Here is an 18,344-nt window from a genome sequence, read left to right as displayed (position 1 = left end):
AGGTATAAAGGGCCCCACGATGGCAGCGGCTGTCCCTGCACCATGAAGCCTGCTGCTTGCCTGGTGCTGCTCGGCGCTGCCTGGCTCCTGTTCTCTCTTGCCAGTGGGTGCCAGCCACGGACGCCTGGGCTGGGGGTGCTCTGGGGGCAGGGGCCAGCTTTCCAGGGCAGTGCTGGCTCCCAGGGCGGGTGAAGGGACGCACCTGCCATGACCCATGCCTTCCATTTCTCTTCAGATTGTGACATCTGCCGGCTGTGCAGACAGCTGTTGATGAATTTCTGTCAGGACCCTCCGATGAGTATATTTCCTATGTGCAAAATTACCAAAGTGACCCGCTAGTGCTGCAAAACGCCCTTGCGCTGAAGCAGTGGGAGATGGGAAACTGACAGCAGAGGAGAAGGGGCACGCGATCAGTGCTGTGGTGAGTCCAGCTGGGCCTGGCCCAACACCGGCTCCTTCCGGGGCCCTGGGGAGGGGCACTGCTCGTGCCCACCACAGCCCAGCCTGGGACTCTGTGGGAAGAACCTCCAGATGAGGATGCAGAGTTGGGGGCCGCCCCCCCCCCACGGTGCGGGAAAGGACAGGGAGGGAGACTGTGTGGACCCGGAGCCCTGGGCTCCATGGCTGTTCAGCTCCCCCAGGCAGGCCCAAGACCCTCCAGGGCCGCTGTCCCCACGGCAGCCCTGCCTCTGTGTAAAATCTCAGCTCTGGCCTCCCTGGCCACAGCCTCTCCAGCGCCCAAGTCGAATCTTCTCCAAGCGGTGACCACTGGGTGCTGTCTGCCTTCAAATCTTACTAACTCACCCTGACCCCTCAGGTGCCCTCCTCCACCCCCAGACCTCATGTTTCCTTCTCCCTGGACCCCAAACGGCCATCTGGGGCTCCGGAGCCTGGAATTAGACCTCCAACAGCCCTTCCTGTCCTCCCGGGCCTGGCAACAGCTGGGGAAAAAGCAGACCAAACCCTGACTGCAGGTGGAGCACAGTTGGGGACGGGTACTGCTAGGCTGCAAGTGTGCCAGAGACAGAAGGGGCCAGCGGACTGGGGTCTGTGCATTCCTGGAGGCCCCCGGTGCCACTGCCACCTTGCCAGGCCTTCTGTGTAGCCCCTGCCTGTCCCAGCCTCGCCTGCACCCCCCACAGAGAACCTCCCCCCTCATTCCTCATCAAGGGAGGGATTTTTAGGAGAGCTTCTCAGGCACCCAGGGTGTAGGAGAGGATCTGACTTCAGCTGCCCAGATCCAGTGCCAGGCTGCAGCTCCTCCCCAGGAAGTGCCCTGTGCCTGTGCCCTGCAGGTGTCTCTAGGCCCCGGCCTCACCAGGTGTCCCGACTTCTCTTTGCAGAGTAAAATCTTCTCAGATCCTCTTTGTTAAGGGAGCCCTCCCAGCCAGAAGACCCAGGGCCACCCTGGGCCTACATTCTCAGCAGGTGCAGCCCCGCGCACTGGCGGCCTCTCAAAGGAGGAGGCAACAATAAAAGCCCGCATTGCACAGAGTCTGCTCAGTGCTGGACCGGACACCGGGCGTGGGTGTGGGAGGCGGGCGGTGCAGCGGGGCCGGCTGCCGTGACTGCCAGTGGCGGCTGGATCCAGGGCTGTCCGTGTTGTTCCTGCAGGGGTGCAGTGTGGGGCGGGGTGGGGGGGGTGTGGTCTCCGTCGGCATGGCCGAGATCCGCAGGACACACGCTTCACTGACCAGGCGTAGCCGGCTAGCCAGCTTCAGAGCGGCAGTGAGAGTCCCAGCGTCACCGTGAGCACACTGCGGCTCAGAGCCGGGGCGCGTGCCCAACTGCACAGCAGCTGCCACTCTGCTGTCCCGCCCTCTGCAGGGAGACCCGCTCGGCTGCTCATTTTGTGGCCGTGCACGGTGGCAGTGGTGCCCACCTACAGATGGATATGAGACCTCCCACCTCCAGGCCCAAGGGACATAAGGGGTGGGAAGGGGTCCCTGACCAGACAGAAGGACCTAAAGGTCAGGGGGCATGAACGCCCCTGGCCATGATCCAGAAATCCTCTCTCGTGCCTCAGCTGGTCCCAGTGCCAACCCCCAACTGTGGACGCAGCTGTGACCCCGCAAACACACCCCGCGTGGGGTCTCCCGCACAGTGGGCCCAGGGTCTGGGTGTCTGCGGTGGCTCAGCCCTGTGGTCATGATGCTGCCGCCTGTCTCAGGCCCCCCGCATTCCTGTCTGTGCCCTCTGGGCCTGGATCTGCCACCTGCCCCCTGCTCTGTCACAACTCACTGAGGGCACTCGGCACAGGGCTGTCTCGGGAGAAACATCTGTGTCATCCTGGTGACCAAGGAGCTGCTGGGAGGCCCAGACAGCGGCCGCTCCTGTCACCGGTGGCTTGCTGGAGGGGGGCAGGGTGGGCTGATTCTTTTCCTGTTTCTCCCACACTTGTACCTGGGCTGGCTTCACAGAGAGAAGAGGTCGGGGTGGGCGCTCCAGGCAGCGGTGAAGTCCCGGATTGGGGCGCCCACATCCCCAGTCAGAGGGCCTGGTTCTACTCCCAGCTCCTTGGCTGCCATTCCAGCTCCCCGCTAATGCACACTCGGGGGTTCAGGTGGCACCTGCAGGTGGTGGTCCAAGCACTGGGGTTCCATCACCCAGGAGGGAGGGAGACCCAGATGCATTTCCTGCCTTTGGCTGGCCCAGCCCTGATTCTGGGAGCCCAGCACTCATGCCTTCCCAGGGCCCCACCCCATCTCACCTAGCAACCTCCTACTCTGCCCACCTCTTAAAGGTCCCACACCCCTCTTGGTGCCACAAACTCTGTCTAAAGCACTTACCCCAGGGGAGACCTGCTCTTTGTGCTCACTGAGCTCTCTCCACAGAGGAGCAATGGGGGACCCCTGCCTCTGCAGGAGTGAAAGGGAGCCCAGGGGACGGGAGGGCTTGGGGAGCAGAGACCCCCTCATTACCCCACCTGTGGGACCCTGGGGCTGTGTCCCACCAGACTCCGTCCGACAGATGCAAATCTATGTGCAGTGAGGACACAGGCGACACCAGGTGTCTCGGTCAGCTCTCTGCTGCTGTGACAGAATCCCACAGACTGGGGCGATGTCCAAGCCACACGAGCTGATTGGCTCACGTCTCTGGAGGGCCTTCATGCTGCATCCAACATGGTGGCCAACATCCCATGGGGGTGCAGGGAGAGGCGGGTAGAGTCAAAGATGTAGAGAGAAAGAGGGAGAGAAGTAGAGGAACTTGCTTTTATTTTGAACTTTAATTTTTATTGTTTAAAGATTTATTTATTTTAAGGCCTCAGCCACTGGCCACTGCAGGCCCATGCTGAGGGGAACAGTGGATGGAAGCAACCACACCCCAAGATCCATGAATTAAACATATGTAACAACACCTTGATGATAAGGAAACATTTGTAGCAACAACAATGGGAACTCACCCCTGTGCACCCTAAGCCACCCCAGGAGGCCAGCATCAGTCCATGCAGGAGCTGGGTTGGGGCCCATGCACCCATGCTCCCTGCACACGGACTCTGGGAAACAAACCTCCCCCCCAGTGAAGGAAAATGCAATGTGGAGAACACTAAGCCTAGGCATCTGGAGTTTGAACTCAGGCAGAGAAAGGAAAACGAATGGGCGTCTTCCACCCAATTAGGAACATTACACTGCTGAAGCTGAGTGGTCCCCATTCAGCACTCGCTGTGTTATTTTACAGCACTTTGTGAGTCTTCCAAAGAGTTTACAATGCAATTTAAAGCAGAGACGCTGAGTGGGGAGGGGGAATAAAAGAATCAGTTAAAACCCAAGTGTTGCTGGACAGCATCTCTGGACACGACACAGTGGTGCACTCATTCACACTCCACAGAGGAGGCCAGCAGGTGTGTGGGTGACCAGGGCCCTGCACCCTGTGGTCTCCATGCCAGGGCAGGGGAAGTGGGCAGGGAGGCAGAGCAGTGGGCCCTTGAAGGGAAAAGAACCGACTGTGGCCCCAAGGTGGCAGCCTAGGGGTAGTGTGAGGCCCAGGACCAAGGAGGTGCTGGGGGAGGGCTGAGCCACTTTCCCAGGGGGAGCAACCTTGCGATCAGCACCCCGGGGAGCCGCGGGCTTGTGGCTACTCCTGCCTGCGGCCTGACGCGTGCTGTCCCTGTCCTTATGGTCAGCAGCAGCCCGGTGTTACCAGCATGCGGCTCAGGTGCTGGTGCCCAGGAGTTCTCAGTGCTCTGTGCCTGAAGCCCTGGCCCGTGTCCAGGACAGGGCCCTGGTTCCCGCTCTGGACAGGCTGGGCCATGCTGGCTTGAGGTGCTCAGCGGGAGGCTCCCCTGCCTCCATCCCAGAGGACCCCTGTGTCCACCTCCTACAACTCCAGGGGAGAAGGGCTGGAACAGAGCAGGAGGGGCAGCAGAGGGTGGCAGTGCTGGGGTGGGGCCTGTGGTAGGACAGGAGGCTGCTCCCCCGGGAGTCTCAGTTCAGGTCATGGCAGGGCAGCCCCGAGTGTGGGGACAGGTCTATGTGGGGCTCCCTATGCGACCTTCTGTTCTAAGAAAGAGGCCTTCACAGTTGGGCTGTAATACAATTGCAGAGGCAGAAAGGAGGGGCGGGAGGTGCCGGTTGCCTGAGACTTGGGACCGTGACGGCAGGTGGCAGAGGGCCCTGGCACCCCTGGTTCCGGGGCAGTTCTGCCAGAGCCCTGCCCTCTTCACCTGGGCCCTGGGGAGAACACAGGCCCCACTTGTGGTGACCTTTAATGAAGCCAGGCCTGAGGACCCTGAGCCCTGCCACAGCAGAGCCACTAGGGATTGGCTGGCAGGCTTCTGTGATGTCACAGTCACTGAGATGCGCACTCTGGGCTGGGAGGCGACCAGAGGCCAGTAGTGCGTCTACTGCCCAACTGACCAGTTGGTAGTGTAGGCAGCAGGCGCATTTCAGAGAATCACATGGATTCGCGATGGAAGTGAGTGGCACTTGCTCTAACGAGCTGTGGTGTGGGGAAGGTCCCGCCAGGGGGGCGGCCCTGGTCTCCCACACCGGATTCCATGGGCGATGTGGTGGAGCTCTGAGTGCTGCCCCTGTGTGCAGAGTGTGTACACAGTCGTCTCATTCCTCCCGCTCTGCTGGTCACCAGTGTTGAATGGGCCTGGGTGTGAGTCTGTGTCTGGACACGGGTTCAAGACTAGGTGTCGGGTCAGCTGGTATCAGGTGGGCAGGGAGGCCGGCTCTGAGAGCCCCAGAGATGCGGGAGCTGGGAGCAGGCCAGGGAGCCCCGTAGACTTGGGACTTGGGCCCCCTGGAGGACACGTGGCTGCCAGCCTGGGGGAGGAGCATCCTTTCCAAGGGCAGGGGAGGCAAGGTGGGGGCTGTCCTTCCCCAACCGTCCGTAGTCAATGAGCTCTGCACAAGTCATAATCCAAGGACCCGGCCACCAGGTGCCCGCCTGCCTGGCTGTGTGGCTGCCCCACCTCTGACCAGGGGGACAGCCCTCAAAGCAGCATTCCTGTGGGCTCCCCAGTGCTGGCTCCCATGTGCGTGTGTGTCTTACAGATTGGATATGAACGCCCTGAGGTCCCGGAGGGCCCAGGAGCGAGCAGAACTCATCAATAAATATGAGCAGGTACTGGCCAGGGTACTGGGGGAGGAGGTGGGGCCCTGCCTCAAGGACTGTGCCTGTGAGAGCCAGACCCCGCCTCCCTGGGGACACGGGGGAGGGGGCAGGTGGACAGCTCCCCCAGTGACTTCTCATCCGGGTCCCCTCTCGGCTGCAGGGACGCCGAGGAGCGGCACTGTTGGTGCCCGAAGAAGAGGACGATGAGGGCGGCTGCCTCGTCCCAGACAGGCTTGGGTTCCTGCAGTGAGTCCTCCACACCCCAGCTCACCCCAGGGCGGGACTGGGGTCAGAAACCCCAACATGAGGCGGCACACCTGTCCCCGGCCCCGACCTTGAGCCCAGCTGTGGTCACAGGCAGTCACTGGTCAGCATTTGGGGGCAGGAGTCGGACGTGGAGGCTGTTCCCACAGATGTCGGGGAGAGAGGCCCCGTTGCTGGAGGGTGGGCTCCGGTGACCTGGAGGGATGGAGCCATCTCGGGCCATCTCTGGCATGACTCAGCAGCCCACCTTAGCACGGGGATAAGGGCTTCTGCCTCCATGTTGTGCCAGAACCTGGAGAATAAGTAGGAGCAGAGTGGTGGAGAGATGGTCAGGGTCTGGGCTGACAGAGGAGGGGGTGAGGTGGGGCGCATGACCTCAGGAGGCCAGGGCACGGGGGGAGGGTGGGCAGTGGGGGACCCTGAGGGGTGTGGGGGTCCCAGGTACCTCGAGCCCCAGGTGCACACTCACAGCACTGAGCATCTCTCAGGCAGGCCACCCAGACTCAGTCAGTTCCAGGGTGACGTCCTGGGCAGAGCTGATGTGGGGATATAGCTGCCTCAGCCCTGGGCAGCCTGGCCCTGCTCAGGACAGCCACCCCACAACCGCTGTGGGGGGCTGCCACACACCCACGAAGGTGGACCTCTGACAGGCCTGGAGCCCCCCACTGGCAGCAAGGGCCCCTGCCTGGCCCTAGGCTCCCTGTGCTCATGGTCACCAGCCCCTCCCTCCCCATCTCAGTCCCCTGGGCTGAGAGGATGAAGCTGGTCCTTCCCTGGCCCACTAGGGAGGTCGCGGTGCCTGTTGTGGTCCTGTCCTCACCTCTCCGCCTCCCTTGCTTTCCAGTGAGCAGAAGCTGCCCCAAGACAGCACCCCGGGGGCAAAGGTAAGGACAAGTCCTTGGCCATGGGCCAGTCATCTGGAAGCAGAGCTGGGCAGAGGGGGCACGTGGGGCTCGGCAGTGGTGAGTGGGAGCGCCATAAGGTCCTGCGATGCGGTACTTACACGGCACCTGCTGACATCTTACCACACTCACCTGTCCCAGAAGTGAGCCGCAGCTCAGGGGTGTCTGCTGTCGGCCGCCCTGACTCATTGGCATGGTTGGGAGTGACCTGGCTGGAGCTCAGGGGCTCTCCTTGACGAAGGGGCAGCTCGGGTCAGAGGCCAGGCCACCGATGCTCCCCCAGACAGAAGATCTGGGGCTCACGGTCTGTGCCTTTTCTGGCTCCTTCCATTTGAGCGCCCACAGAGCTCCTGAGCTGCATCCGAGGGCCCCTCTCAGAGCCCCAAGCTGGGCTCACGCCATCCTGTCTCGTTTTCCAGCGTAAACAGGAGGTAAGAAGGATCCAGAAGTGGATAAAGATGATCAAGAACCATAGTAAATACCGCGGCAGTGACAAGGTACCGTGGCGATGAGGGCCCCTTGGGAACACTGAGAGCTGAATTGGGGTTTGAGCAGTGCCCATTCCTGTGCCAGGCACCGCCTGCCTCTCAGATGCCCAGGGGCAACTGTCCAGTCCCTAGAGACACAGGTCATGGGCACACCTCCCCATACACACAGGACACTGTCCTGGTAGAAAATCTGAAGTCACTGCTGAAGACAATCCCGGATGCAGGGCAGGCGTGGTTCCAGGAGCCCTGTAGGGGGCAGTCCGTACACGGCAGAGCCGGTGCCCCTGAGCCCTTGGCCCTCCAGTCACTGTGGGTCATAAGGCCCCCATCTGGGCAGATACTCCCTCTGCCAATACACAGGGAGCCCCTGGCTTCTCCCTCTGCTGTCTCACCCTGCGCTGCCTCCACAAGTGGCCACGTTCAGCACTCACCAGAGCCTCCTCTTTCCTGTAGTTTCAGCGCAGAATCTACAAAGGCATCCCTGCCCAGGTGCGTGGGAAGGTGTGGGCCGTGATGCTGGAGGTGGACAAGAGGAAGGCCCAGAACCCGGGCAAATACGCGGTACGGCTCTGCACTCAGCCCAAGGGGGCCCGGCCTGCTCGGGCCTGCTCAGGAGCCTGAGTCTCCGTGGAGGACCGTCCCTCACTGAGCCCTCGGGAGCCTCCTCCCCATCCTGCCTTCCTCTCCCTAGATCCTAGTCAGTGCCTCCTCCACGTCTCCTCAGACCCAGCTGGGACTGGACAGGTGTGTTTTGTGCCAGAGGCTTTAACCTGCTCTCAGCTGAGCTCACCTGGGCAGCTTGGCATACGGCCAGAAGAGAGGACTTGCTGGTCCCTGATGGGCGGGGGTCTCCCAGGATGAGATCACAATGGTGTGAGGTAGGGAGCCCCACAGGCTCTGTGCTAACATGGCCTGCCCGCAGCTGGCCGGCCCTCACCTAGGCCTGCCCACAGCTGGCCCTGCCTTCACATGGACTTGCAGCCCCTGGCATTGCCCTTGCCTGGAGAGGCCGCTCCAATGGTCACACAGCTCTCAATGCTTCTGGGAAAGGAGGGAGTGAGGACTGGTGTGGGCAGAGGGCTGTCAGCTGCAGCTGGCTCTCATGGCCCCTGGCTGCCATCAGGGAGCAGGGCCCAGCTGTGTGGCCCACCCTGCCTCCCCCAAGTCTGCAGTCTGGGGCTGGCCCTGGGAGCTGGGCCTGGAGACAGTCATTGCCCAGGCTCAGCTCCAAGCCAAGGGCGGCTTGCAATGTCGAGATGGAGATGGGCCCCTCCAGCAGGGGGCAGCATGGAGCAGTGGTCAGGCTGTGGCTGACTCCTGGAGGGCAGGGCCTGAGATGTCAGTGAGAAGGCTCAGAAGCCTGGCTGGGGGCAGACCACGTCGTGCTGAGAGCTGAGGCAGGCAGGGGGAGTGCACAGGGACCTTTCAGAGCCCCTGTCTGCTGCTGACCATCAGGGTTACGTGGGCACTGAGGCAAGTTAGGGAGCCCATGACCCTCCCTCAAGGCGGGACCCAGAAAGGAATGAGCGCTTGCAGGGAACTCCCTGTCAGCCAGAAGAGCTGACGTGGACTTGAGGTCCTTGTGTGGCAATGGGGCTTGTGCAGTTCTTGAGGCTGCCCCTCCCCCTCGTCCCTGCCCTGCAGGAGATGAAAGAGCTGGCCAGGCTGGGCGCCACTCACTTCCATCACATCGACTCCGCCATCGCATGGACTTTCAGAAACCACCTCATGTTCCGGGAACGTTACGGAATGAAGTGAGGCCTCTGGGCTGGGGAGGACCCGCGGGTGGGAGGAGCAAGGGTCCTGGGGCACATGGGGTCCCTAGGGAAGATTGGGTGCAAGCCTAAAACAGTTCATTGAGCACAGAAAACAAACTTGCCTTTTCTATAGTACACAAACTTTCCCAAAGACACTGTGGAGAGAATGAAATGAAAAGAAACACCAGGGGAGACAATAGTAGCAATCTATCTAATAAAGGTGTTGTTTCCAGAATATTCAAGGAGCCCTTCAACTCAGTCACAAGGAAGCAGTGGGCAGCCCCCCAGTACCCCGGGAACACAGGCTCGGGGGGGACCCTTCATGAACGCACACAAAATTCACCTCCTCAGCGCATGAACACACGCTTATTCCCTACACCACAAAGGGGCACCAGTGCACAGCTGTGGGAGGGGGGAACTAAAACCACTGAGGACGCCGGGTGCTGCTCCCTACAAGGCTGAATGTGCATGGGAGGCTGACTCTCCACAGCTTGGACACACGGGACTGCACTCCCACAGTGGGACGCTCACCTGTGCCCTGAACACCCACCTGGGAAATGAAAGTGCACGTGACTGCGCCCTGGGAGGTGTGCGTGTCCCTGCAGGCGGCGCTCACCCACATGGTGGACAACACGCAGGTGCCCTGACGACGTCACTGCACATGAGCAGAGTGTCACGGGCCCTGCGTGTGGCTGTCAGGCTCTGTTAGGCAGAGCTGCACTGAGAGCCTCGGCAGCACAAGACACACGGCCTCTGTCCTCTCTCTTCCAGCCAACAGGCCTTATTCCACATACTGATGGCCTATTCCGTCTACAATCCCGTGAGTATTCTGGGATCATAGCGCAGGTGCTATCCCGGCAGTCCCTGCAGGGCACCCCTGGTCACAGAGATCCCAGCCTGGGTTGAGGGGGCCTCGCTCATCCACAGCTCTGAGGAAGAGCAGTGGAGGCCAGGCTCTGAGCCTCTTGGACCCAACCTCAAGTTCTGGGAGGAGAAAGGCAGCCTTCTCCTGGGCTGGTCTCCAGACCCCAGGAGCTTGGCCGTGTTGGGATGCCCCTCCCAGGACTAGCATTCCACGCAGTGGGGCGGGGGGCGAAGGCAGGGCAGATCAGGTGTACGACTTTGCTCTGGGTCCCACTGATGCCATTACACCCACCAGCCCTGTGGTTGGACCCATGGGCCTGAATCCCACTCTGTACAGCGCCACTGCCACAACCACCCACTCAGACTTTCCCATGAGTGGAGCAGGCGCAGGGCTCCATGGGTGACCCAGCAAGGCCTGGACATCCCCACCCCCCTGACCTGCCACTGGCCAACCCTGCCTGGTGCCCTGGTTCCCAGGGGGGCCTGGCATTCAGGAAGCCCAGGCCTGCACCCATGCCAGAGGCACACCTCCTGTTCCGGTCCTGGTAGCACTTCCTGGCTTACTTCTTCCTCATGTGAGAAAGGGCCACCGGCTCACCTGCAGAGCTCAGGGGTCCAGAAGCTTCCATGGGCATGGATCTGGATTCCCACAGCAACCTGGCCCATGCTGACATCTTGGGGGTAACAGGTGTCCATACTTGAGCTCTCCCCCTGTGCTGCCTAAGCTCAGGCCCTGCAGGATTCCCTCCAGGAACTTGGAGAACTTCTCTGGGCTCCAATTCTTGGGCAGCTGACACCAAGTGGCAGGATTCAGGCACAGGGGCTCCCTGTGCCTAAATCTTCCTGGACCCTTCAGTGGGTGACCCTGATCTGCCTGAGAGGTGGGCCATCCTAGGATATCATTCTTGCCAGGGGAGGTCTCCTAAAGGTATTCTGGGATCTTGCAGGAGGTGGGCTACAGCCAGGGTCTGAGCCATGTGGTGGCGCTGTTGCTCATGTATATGCCCGAGGAGGACTCTTTCTGGGCCCTAGTGCAGCTCATGGAAAGCAGGAAGCACGCGATGCACGGTAGGTGGATGGCGTGTGGGGCCCAGTGCATGCAAGTCCGTGCACGGCCCTCACTGGCTCCTGAATGTGCAGGACAGTGTCACAGTGTGGGGGGGGGCTCCCAGGAAGCCAGGGCTGGCAGAGGCCTCCCAGACTGAGCCAGCCCCCTTCTTTTACCACCACCCAAAGGCCCTGCAGCTTGGCCATGGCCATCCTGGGTGTGAGAACCTTCAGAACAAGGGGTCCTGTCCTTGTCCAGTGACTCAGGTCGATTCTGACTCTTCTGCCTCACATGTCTGTATACAACTCTCAAGCACAGAGCCACACCCAGGGAACTTGTGGAAGGCAGCATCCCCTGTAGGGTCACCCCTCCTCGCTCCTGAGTCTTGGAATGGTCAGGAGGCACCCAGTCTGACTTGCACCCACCCCAGCGGGCTCCAGGGGGCAGCCAGGCCTGGGCTGCACACAGTCACCCACCTGCACCCACCTCCCAAGCAGATCCTCTGCCCTGGCCACGTTCATCCCCACCTGCCCCTGGTCCAGCCTCCCCTGACCCTCAATGCTCAGAAGCACCCCACCCAGGCCTGGGGCTCTCCAGCCTTCCTAGGAGGAGGCTCTCACATGAGGGTGTGGCTGATTCTACTCAGGTTTCTACAAACCAAACACCCCCAAACTGGAGCGATTCCAGCAACACCTGGGGCTCATTGTGCATCGCGTGCTCCCCTCCCTGGAGAAACACCTGGTAAGTTAAGCATCTCCTTTCTCCTCTTGGGGGCTCTGGGCTCATGGGACTGCTTCCTGAGCCAGGGGAGGCCACATCCTCACCAAAACTTTCCTTGGTTACGGGGGTCCACGGCAGCTTGGGTGTTGGTTTGTTGTCCAGCACTTGGTCCCCCAGAGTTGGCGTAGATTGAAGGGAGACGCTGTCCCCAGAGCAGAGTGGAAGGAGGGACCTGTGTCCCTTCAGGAACCTGCATGGCTGGGAGGGGGGATGCCCCTGCTGCTGGGCTTCCTGCACCCAGGGGCTCTGCCCCAGGGCTCAGATTAGAGGGAGTCAGGCCTGGGCCCTGGGCCCTGGGCCCTGAGCCCCCTCTGCCTCTGCCTTTTCTTAGGAGAAGGAGGGTGTGTGCCTGGAGGATTCCACCACCCACTGGTACATCCAGTGCTTCCTGGATGGGGTAAGTGCCCCGGGGACCCCTTGCCCAGGGAAGCTCCTGCCCCAGTGCCTGGTTCTCTGGTGCTGGTGGCCTGTGACTCTGAGCTCCCCCAGCCCCAGCAGACACAGGAGGGAGCCTGCTGTGCAGACCAGGCAGGCCCTGTCCAGCCCTGCTAAGGGTGGTCCAAGCTGAGGCTGAGCCTCAGAGCCAGCAAGGAGGGGACAGGTCCCACCAGGACCTATCCTGAGAGCCTGGCAAAGGCCAGAGCCCTACAGTGAGAGGCAGGAGATCCATAGACCCCCCGAGGCAGAGGCTGGTGGCAGCACAGCCCAAGGGCTGACCCCTCCCCAGGTCCCTGGGGTGTCTGGCATCTCCAGTGTGGCTTCCAAAGTGTGCAGACCCCCAGGGTCCAGGACAGGACATGGTCATCCTCTCTGGGTCTGGTTCGCTGAGTGGGCAGGGATGTGGCCATGAGGCATGGCCTCCCCTCCCCTCCCAGGAGGAGCTCTGGCCTTCTTGTGTGATCAGCCTCCTGGAGTCTCCCTCTGTCCTAGGGGAGTGACACTGCACACCCACCCCTGTGGGCCCTGCTGAGGCCCTGATGGGCGGGTCCTCCAATGCCTCTGTCCCCAGGTGCCATTCCCCCTGGCTCTGAGAATATGGGATATATACATCCTGGAGGGCGAGCACGTGCTCCCGACCATGGCATACACGGCCCTCAAGATCCATAACAGTGAGTCCTCAGGGCCCACAGAGGCCCGGGTGCTGGGGACGGAGGAGCTGGGGGTCCCCTGCCTGTCCCTCGTGAGCAGGGCTTGAGGGAGGGATGAGGGGGTTGGGGAGGCCTGGGTTCCCTTCAGGAGGGCACTGAGAATCCCCCTGTTGCATCCCCAATCCCAGGCCCCCACAGACCACAAGGAGAAGTGGCCAGGGTCATCGCACTGGAAATTGGCCCCTGAGCAGTCCCTCTAGTGCTTGGTGTGACACCCAAGGGTGTCCAAGGGTGTCTGCAGCCCATGTCTGGTGCTGGGACAGGGCTTGGAGCAGCCATGGTGGCTGCGCCATCCCTAGGGCCCCTCCCAGCCTGACACCCACCCCCATGTCTAGAGCGCCTGCTGAAGATGCCCCGGGACCACCTCCGGGAGTTCCTGCAGGTGACCCTGAAGCAGGCCTGGTCTCTGAGCGAGGACGCGGTCATCAGGCAGCTGCGGGCCTCCATGCGTGAGCTGGGGAAGCTCCAGTGCCTCCTGCCTCCCGAAGGTGAGTCCAGCACATGGCCCCGTCCCATGCTCCCTTGGGGGAGTCAGTAGTGGGAGTGCCAGGCCCTGACATCCCCGCCCAGGGCCTCACCTCTTCCTGGTCCTCCTTGTCCTCCCCGGGCTCAGCAGTTCTGCTTTCTGAAGCTCTGTCAGCATGGCCTGGCAGGGCCTCGGGCAGCTTCCCAGAATCCTCCTGTGGGTGCCGGCTCTCCCCCCACCACTCTGGGGCCGGGCCGTGGAGCTGTCCTCAGGACATTTGTGGCTCTGGCTCCTCGGCTGACCCCCACTCTGGAGTGGATTGGAGGCCCCGCCTTGAGCTACCCTGCCCAGGTCAGGAGCAGGTGCCCTGGCTCAGTGCCCCCAGGAGCCTGGAGCACAGCTGGACCCCCACTCCAGCAAGATGAGAAGTGGCCCTGCCTGCCCAGGGGGCCCCTCCCCAACTGACCCCACACAGGCTCCTGGCCCGATGACCACAGCTGTCTGCACACAGGACCCTCCTAGGACAGGGGTGGGCGGGGCTCCCACCTGCATGTGGGCAGGGCTAGAGGGAGGTGGGGCTGTGGGAGACCCTGTGCAGTGATGTAAAGGCTACCGGCACTGGATCCCCTTCAGCCATCTGAGAACCCCTGGAAGGCCCAGGTGCCCTGAGCCCAGTTGTGGGGGCCAAGTGCACTCCTGCGAGCAGGGCTGGGCACAGAGGCAGGGCTGGGGGCCCCACGGCAGAAAACAAGAGTGTGGGCTCTGCAGCCCTAGCCTCGGGCCAACAGAAGGCAGCGGGACCCGGAGCATCGCTGGCTTCTGGGCTCTAGTGGGGAGGGGTCCCCGTGCTCATCCCCTGCTGCTGCTGCCATCATGGACCTGAGCGCCTGGGTCCCCATGCAGAGCAGAGATGGGCTTGTCCCAGCTCTAGAGGCTCTAAGTGGGAGCCCAGGTGCAGGCTGTCCAGGCACTGGGGAGGCCCCACTGTGCCTCCAGGTGCTGCCTCCTTGGGTGCTCATGGGACAGTAGCGGTGACAGCCCAGTCTCACCAGGAAAGAGACAGTGGCCCAGGGGCAGAGGACACAGGGCACCCCTGCCACCTCTTTAGAAACTGCATTCCCTGTCCCCAAGTCCTGAACCAGACTCCATGTCTGCCCCACAGCCCCAGCTCTCACCCCCATCATCTTAGGCTCAGTTCCTTTCCAGCCATGTAGGAGGGACTCAGATGCGGGAAATCAGCCAATGCACTGTTAGGGCGCAGCAGGTCAGGTGGGGTAGGTGATGGGGTCCTGAGTTGGTGCCTGTGTCCCCAGAGATGAGAGTGAGGCAAGGAGTTCAGGGCCATCCACCCTGTGGGGCTGTGCAGGAGGAGCCGGTGGTGTCCCAGGGCTCCCCTTGCCCGGGCTGCACACACCCTCCCGTCTGGGGCCAGCAGCCTGGAAGAGTCCTCAGCGTCACACGTGGTGATGGGGACCCCAGGATGAGGTCGGGGCAGGCACCCTGCAGGCCAGACGGGGGCTGTGGAGAAGCAAACCGCGTCTCTTCTTCTTCCAGCCAAGGCCATCGAACAGTGCAGCAGGCCCCTGGGGCAGGCACGCGTCCCCCAGATGCACCTTCCTGCCCCCACTGCTCTGAAGGCCAAAATCACCATTCAGGACACAGTGGCAGTGTGGGAGCAGACCAGGGGTCCCGCTACTCGTGCAGTGATGATCCGTCCTCCAGGAAGCTTTGGCCTCCGCATCACCAAGAGGGAAGGCATGGAGGAGGAGGAGAGCTGGGAAGGCAGCCCAGAGCCCCTCGGCCTGGGCTCCCCTGTGGGGACCGCAGAGTCTCCAGGTTCTGCCAGCCCCACGGAGTCTCCAAAGTGCTCGAGGTGGGGAGGCCTGTGCCAGTGCCCCAGTCTCCCTAACCTGAGCGGGCCAGAGCACAGGGAGGACGACTGCTCCGACGCTGGCAGCCGGGAGGGCCTGTGGATGTGGGCTCCTCCACAGGCCTCAGAGCCCCCAGAACCAGGGCCCATGCAGGCTGTCCCCGCCTGGGGGCCACAGCTGAAGACTCCCCCCTACTGGCATGGCAGCCCCACGCACTCTGGGGACAGTCACGGGCTGGAGCCGGCCAGAGCCAGCCCTGGGATGGGAGACCAGGCCCGCGTGCCCTCCCTGGCCAGAGGCCTCCTTACCTCTTATTCTGTGGGGCACCTGGATGATGGGTGCCTCCTAGAAGAGAGGCCGAGTTCAGCATCTGTCCTGCCCAGGCTGGGCAGCAGCCTTCCGTGTGTCTTCACGGCATCCTATGCACTTGGTTGAGCCCCCACCGCCCAGGCTCTTCCTGGGGCCAGGACACCCTGACACTGGAAGACAACAGCCGTGCCAGGAGCCACTGTACTCTCCTCCCCGCCCCCTCCCCCACCGCCACCCTCAGGTGGTGCTGAGCCTGTATTAAATTGTTCCATGGAAACGAGTTTGCTCCAGTTTGTGACCCCGGTGCCCAGCGGCAGCAAGCTTCCCCGTGTTCCTGGAGAGCATAGGCAGCTCCACAGCCCCCAGCCCCAGGCAGAGACCCACTCAGGACCCTGCAGGCAATGCCTGAGATTCAGCTGTGCCCTGTGGGAACTGGGTCAGGGTGGGAGAGCAGCAGCTGTGAGTGCCCGTGACCTCTGGGACAGATCAGCACAATAGGAACAGCCGTGGTTGGAGGGCCTGTGTCACCTCTGTGCTCTCCCCTAGACCTGGGCGGCCGTGGCTGCAGCATCCCTGGCTTGACCCCACATGTCTCTCACAGGTATGGGATACCTGTGTCACACTGTATGTTCCAGGACCTCAGGAAGGAATTAAATTCCTGTGGTGTATACGCTGGCCCGTTATCAGTCTTTATTTTCCAGGGGACACCGAGGACCAGCAGGGCTGACTTAACCGCCTTTATCACATTTCTAGCCTTTTCTCCGGATTGGGCTGCTGCAAATACAGCCTTTGAATAAGTATCTCCCACCACTTGGACAAACTTAAGTTGACCAAAGGAGTTAATGTGGGTGACGTCCACTTGCCAGAGCTTCTTAGGAGCAAGGCCTCGCGGGTTCACTCCTGCTTGTAGCAGTGGGGCTGACGGGGCGAGGGGGCACAATTCTTGCAAGAGTGCACTAGGTGTTTGCATTGGCTCATTGTTAGCTCCGGGAAAAGTGATTTTGTGTTGCTTTCTGCCATATGAAGTTTTTGGTGTAGAATAGGGGCTTGTTCTAGGTGTCTGATGGCAGCCAAGTTGCAGGAGATAAGATGATCGACCTTTTCATTGCCTTGGGAAACTCACATAACAAGCAGCAAGTATGACCTGCAAACCAGCGTAAGCACAGCAATGGAGTTTTTTTTCTGAACTTGAGCCTTGAACCCCCTGGGCGGTTTAAAGGGCCCTGTGCCTCCATCAGCACCAGCAGGTGGTATCGGGAGAGAGGCATCTCCCCAGACTGAGTTGTCCCGAGCCCTTCCAGCCCCTGAGGCTGCAGCCCTACAGGCCCACACGCCGGGTCACCAAGGGGCGGTGCTGCTCTGCCTAGACCCTCCAGAGAGCTCCCCCAGCCTCCGATGCAGGAGCACAGTGTGTTGGCTCCAACAAGACGAGGGTGTCCATGGAAACGCTAGCAGAAGCGAGCCCAAGACAGCTGCTTGTGCTCTTATCTGGAACCCGGTGAGCAGCAAGACGAGTAACTTAATATCGGGTTATAACCATGAATAAAACCCCACATGTGAGTGCATCCTGATACAAACAGATAACTGCATAAGCAGACGGATGGAGAAGAGACAAATACTCCTGAGAGAGACCCTAAGTAGTCAATGGCTGACTCCGCTCCAGCAGGGAGAGCTACTGCCCCTCCCTGACAGATGTGGACAGTCCTCTGGTGATAACCCGTGGTCAGCCACAGCTGTCATGCACCTGGATGCCAGGTGACAAGAAGGGACCTGATTTCTTTGGTTTTCTTTCCAAACTCCCCAACCCTAGTCCAAACTCCAAAGAGAGCACAGTGTAGGGGACATTGGGTCATCCCTGGCCAGGCCTCCCCTAGAGTGGCAAGGTCAGAAAACCCAGGACAAGCTGAGAAAGCTCCCAGCCCCGAGGACAGGTGGACAACGGGCAGCTGGCACTCAGCTCTGGGTGCTTCTTTGCCTAAAGCAGTTGCCGGATGTGAATCCTGTTTGGCACAGGGTTCTCCCTGGGCTCGAAATAATTGTGTGTCTTTTCTGCTCTGATGCCCAGCAAACCGTATTCTGTCATTGTTGGTGATAGAGTGCCTCCAGCCAAAACAAAACAAAAGTGCTTAATCTTGAATTCACTTGGAAGGCAGAGTCACAGAGAGGCAGAGAGAGAGAGAGAGCGAGCGAGAGAGAGAGAGAGCAAGAATTTCAGTCCGTTGGTTCACTCCCCAAATGGCTGCAATGGCAGCTGGGCCTCCTCTGGGTCTCCCATTTGGGTGCAGGGGCCCAAGCACTTGGGTCATCTTCCACTGCTTTCCCAGGCCATTAGCAGAGAGCTGGATGGGAAGTGGAGCAGCCGGGACTGGAACTGGAGCCCACATGGGATACCGGCACAGCAGGCAGCAGCTTTACCCATTAAGCCACAACATGGACCCTAATTTTGACATATTGTGACATGTAAAACCTGCACTTTTAAAAATGTGAGGGGCTGGCTTGTGGCTCAGTGGGTTTAAAGCCCAGGCCTGTGGTGTTGGCATCCCATATGGATGCTGGCCAAGTCTGGCTGTTCTGCTTCCAATCCAGCTCCCTGCCATGGCCTGGGAAAGCAGTAGAAGATGGCCCAAGTCCTTGGGCCTCTGCACCTGCGTGGGGGACCCAGAAGAAGCTCTTGGCTTCTGGCTTCTAATCAGCACAGCTCCGGCCATTTTGGTCATTTGGGGAGTGAATCAGCAGATGGAAGACATTTCTCTCTCTCTCTTTCTCTATCTCTCTAACTCTGTCTTTCAAATAAATAAAATAAGTCTTTTTTTTAAAAAAATTAATGTGAGGCAATATCTACACATTCACAAAAGACCTTCAAAAACGTAGTGGAAGCTGCATTT

The 18,344-nt window shown here is 60.8% G+C and overlaps 2 long non-coding RNA genes across 2 annotated transcripts in view; one reads left to right on the top strand and one right to left on the bottom strand.

Moving 5' to 3' along the window:
• The window catches only part of LOC138846481 (uncharacterized), a 174,971-nt gene that overhangs the window by 52,165 nt on the left and 104,462 nt on the right, over window positions 1–18,344 (bottom strand). The window lies entirely within an intron of this gene.
• Window positions 11,544–12,722, top strand: LOC138846462 (uncharacterized). Its single transcript, XR_016224794.1, has 3 exons — window positions 11,544–11,626; window positions 11,997–12,062; window positions 12,675–12,722. It is a non-coding gene; the product is annotated as an uncharacterized LOC138846462 (long non-coding RNA).

The sequence above is a fragment of the Oryctolagus cuniculus genome, chromosome 18 (genome assembly GCF_051225735.1).
Source record: "Oryctolagus cuniculus isolate XC-2025 breed Fujian yellow rabbit chromosome 18, ASM5122573v1, whole genome shotgun sequence".
Taxonomy (NCBI): domain Eukaryota; kingdom Metazoa; phylum Chordata; class Mammalia; order Lagomorpha; family Leporidae; genus Oryctolagus; species Oryctolagus cuniculus.
This window is presented reverse-complemented; position numbering and strand designations above follow the sequence as displayed.